This window comes from Cyprinodon variegatus, unplaced genomic scaffold (assembly GCF_000732505.1).
Source record: "Cyprinodon variegatus isolate N-32 unplaced genomic scaffold, C_variegatus-1.0 Scaffold959, whole genome shotgun sequence".
Lineage (NCBI taxonomy): Eukaryota > Metazoa > Chordata > Actinopteri > Cyprinodontiformes > Cyprinodontidae > Cyprinodon > Cyprinodon variegatus.
Genome location: NW_015151412.1, coordinates 107019 through 111097, shown reverse-complemented (window position 1 = coordinate 111097; position 4079 = coordinate 107019).

Below are 4079 nucleotides of genomic sequence, written 5' to 3'. Positions count from 1 at the left end.
TATGTATGTATGTATGTATGTATGTATGTATGTATGTATGTATGTATGTATGTATGTATGTATGTATGCATGTATGTATGTATGTATGGATAGAGAGAGAGATATATTAAATTAAAATATTAACATTTTGATACCATGTTTCAGTCTTCTGTCCTTATTTAATTGTTAACTAAGTCGATATATTGTTTTAAATACACAAACATGTCTAAATGGATCAAACATCTCAAAATCATCTTTAGGTTGTCAATCAAATATCCATGTTCAAATTCGGTGTAAACTTTTCATTAATTTTTTATTTAAATTAAAACATTTCTATAATCTGTTTTATTTGATGAAGCATAAATCTTTTTGCCATGTTGCCGATTTACTCAAGCAGATTGTTATTACATGTAGTTCATTAGAAATAAGTCCTTTGTTATTAATCTTTTTTACAGCTTTCAAATGCTTTAGAGAAATTGTAATTGCAAGTTGGTTTAAGCTTATCTGCACTAACAGTATTACCTTTAAATGATAAGATGGGCAGGAAGCAAACCAGAAAATTACATAGATTTAATACATCCCAACATTCACGTTGACTTCATAACAGCATCAGTTTTCCTTTTACACCCGATTGGCCCTGATTTTCTGTATGTATCTGTTTATTTAGGGGTTTATTCTTATAAATAACACAGTCAGTAAACTTAAAAAATCTTAAAAATGTTTTTTACACCAAGTTATTTTCTAGACTTACCAAGTACTGGCACAGCCAAAGCGGATGTTTGAATTTTCAAAGTGTTGCTGTTAAAGACATGACAGCTGTAGTTTCCACTCTGATTCACCTGAATGTTCATCAGTTTAAGCACTGATCCAGTTTCATTCAGTGGATCTCCATTCAGAAACCATTGGATTTTGGCCAAAGGTCTCGACTCAGCCAAACAGGTCAGATGGACATTTAAACCTTCTTCATAGTATTCTCTCGATGGAGAAGCCTTCAGCTGAAGGTTTTCTGGGCCATCTGACATGACAGCAGACCACACATTAAAAAATGTTGATAGAAAAAAAATGTTTTTCAATCTCTTTATTTCAAGCCATTCTTCAGTTTTAGCATGTCTCTTTGGAGGTTTTCAAAGCTGCACTTGTAAATGTAATTCCATTTGCAACTCTTTTAGTATATTTGTCTATGCAACTTTGCACTTTAAAAATTTATGCATATTTCTTTTTTAAGTTTTCAAGTCTTTGTTTCGCATTTGGATTTAGATCTGAACATCAACTCTATTTTTAATGTAAAGTTAAAAACAAAAACAAAAACTTTTTTTTGTAAGTTGTCCAAGTTTGAAGACTTTTTGCTTCAAAACTTCATCAAACGTCATCAAACTTGGAATAAAAGAACAGTGGTTTTTGTTTTTAACTTTTTGTTAGAATGACTATGACCTGGATGACTGACAATCGTCATCAGCATTTTGAATGTATTTCATGTGTATTTGTTAATCGTTATACTCACAGCTGATGAAGACACTGACTGGATCACTGATCTCTTCCGACACTGGATTAGAAACATGGCACCAATATGTTCCATGGTCATAGCGGGACACATTGAGAAAAGTCAGAGTAGATCCTCCATCAGTGATAAGAACGCTGTCACTGGCTGTAACCTCAGAGGTGCCATTCATCCAGACAAAGGACAGAGAGGATCCAGAGGAGGAGCAAGACAGATTGACAGGACTGTTGAACTCAATTAAATCCACACTCTCTGGCACTACTGTTACCCTCGATATTGGCTCTGTGGGTGAAAAGACGTAGAATTACTGTAAATATTCTATACAATTCTGCATTAAGCTAACAGTATAGAATATTTACTTTAAACTGGATTATTTCAATATTAAAATTTTTAAGGGATTCTAAACATTAGTATTTTTAGCTATCTGTTTCAAATTAAATGTTATAAAAACTATAGTGAGACATTAAAGGTACACATCTGATACTTTGAAAATAATCACTTTGATGAGGTTGTAACCTCATGTTTTTTGTTATCCCATTGTAGGGTCTATTTACCAGACAAGGAAACTGAAAAAAAAGTTTGCAAGTAAAACAACCAGCTTACATTTCCATCGTTCTGAAAGTGTTTGTCCTTACAAACATTCCTAAGTTTGCAAAGACTGTACCACAGCATGGCTCGATATGATAGCTTTTAACAAATTTGGCAAACATGATGACAGTGGCAAAGCAGACAAAAAATGGTTAAAGTTTGATGAGCAAAGCTTTCAAAAACTGAAACATTATAATTCATTTATAATGAAGTTATTAATAAGATACCTACCATATATGTCCAGTTTGGTAGATCCTTGTAGTTGTTCTCCAGCTATAGAAATTGTAACTCTGTACTCTCCACTGTCACTGTGTTCCAGGTTCCTTAGCTCCAGAGATCCAGTATTTCTGAAGAGTGAGATCCTGCCTTCATATTCTGGTCCAGTAATGTTTGCCGTAGGTAGGGAGGATATTATTTGCTTTATACCATTAAAATTCCAGACCACAGAAAGAAATGGTTCTTCTGTTGTAATCAGATTTGTTTTGAACATCACAGTCCCTCCAACTGATGCATTCAGAGGGCCATCTACAAGCAAACCAGCTCCTTCAGATAAACCTGGAGGAGACAGTTTTAAAACTGTTTAGTTAAAGCACAGAAAATGATCTCCTAGGTTACATGACCATGGAAAGCTACTTTGACTTATAACATATTGGAAATGTAACTTTTAGTTCATGATAAACTGTGACAATAGTCAGTAAACTGTGAGAATGTTTGGAAAATTTGATAATTGCTTAATGTTTTCTCTTTAGAGATGCTATCAAAGAACTTCATGCTATTTCTTTTTTTTTTTTTTAACAATTACAGTAAAACATTTTTCACAAATTCAATTCAATTTAATTTAGTTTATTTATATAGCGCCAATTCACAACACAAGTCATCTCAAGGCACTTTACAGTTCAACCAGATCATACAGTCAAATTGATTCAAATTTTTCAATCTAATAACCACTGAATAACACTGAAATATATATAATGTAGTCTTAAAAGTCTTATTTTTTATAAGCCATAATCCCCAAACTCTTGACAAAATAAATAGATCATTGTAACCAATCTATAGATTACTTTTTTCATATATTTAGATCTTAGATTTTTAAGAACATACACAAGAACTGATTTCCTTCATCCAAAAAAGTAAAGAAATATGCCTGCTTCTGTTTAGCATCACAAATGCTCTGGAAATAGGTTAAAGTGGTAAAATCTCACCTGCAATGGTTCCAACTAGAACTAAGACTTTAAAGACTGTCTTCATTTTTGTCCTTCTCTCAATGACTGCCGTTGGCCTAAATGAGGTCGTAAAGAACAGAAGTATAAGGAAGATGAATGTCATATCTCAAACAGGTTCAGTGATATTCATATAGTAATCATTAACATTTGCTTGCTTTGTGGGATTTTAAGATGCTTCAGGAATCAGGTATCATAAATGTCATTAATCTACCCATATCTAAATATTCATATGTAATAAAATATAGTAGCTAAAGCTGAAATTAGCAGACAAAGATCATAATTAGCTCAAAATTTACATGGAAAGCTTGCATCAGTCTAGACATCATCTGTTAGTTTTCTATTTTATTTGTGAATAATCAAAGTTATTTAATCATTCATTTAAATGCAGAATTTAAAAGTTACAGTCACTAAAGAGAAAATTATCTAACATATCTACAGCACAGTAGCTGTTTCCCAGTTTCAATGAAATTTGAAACTTTAGTGTGAGTCATGAGCTCTTCCAGTACTAAGACACAATAAAGTCATAAACAGTCGGCCAGGAAGCCATAACAGCTGAATTATTATAAGACTGAATAACCTGTTCCTGTAATTTATACTTAAGGAAGTGCAGAAAAAAATAAAATAAATCCATAGTTATTTCTAGTTTTAATTTATAGTTTTTATTTATAGTTATAAAAAAAGAAATAGCGTTGCTTACAGCTTTCAACAGTGAAATTAACATAACCATTTAAAGTGCAGCAGCGATCATAATGGAAATGGTATAGGAGAAAAGGAAAACCAGTTTAAAAAAA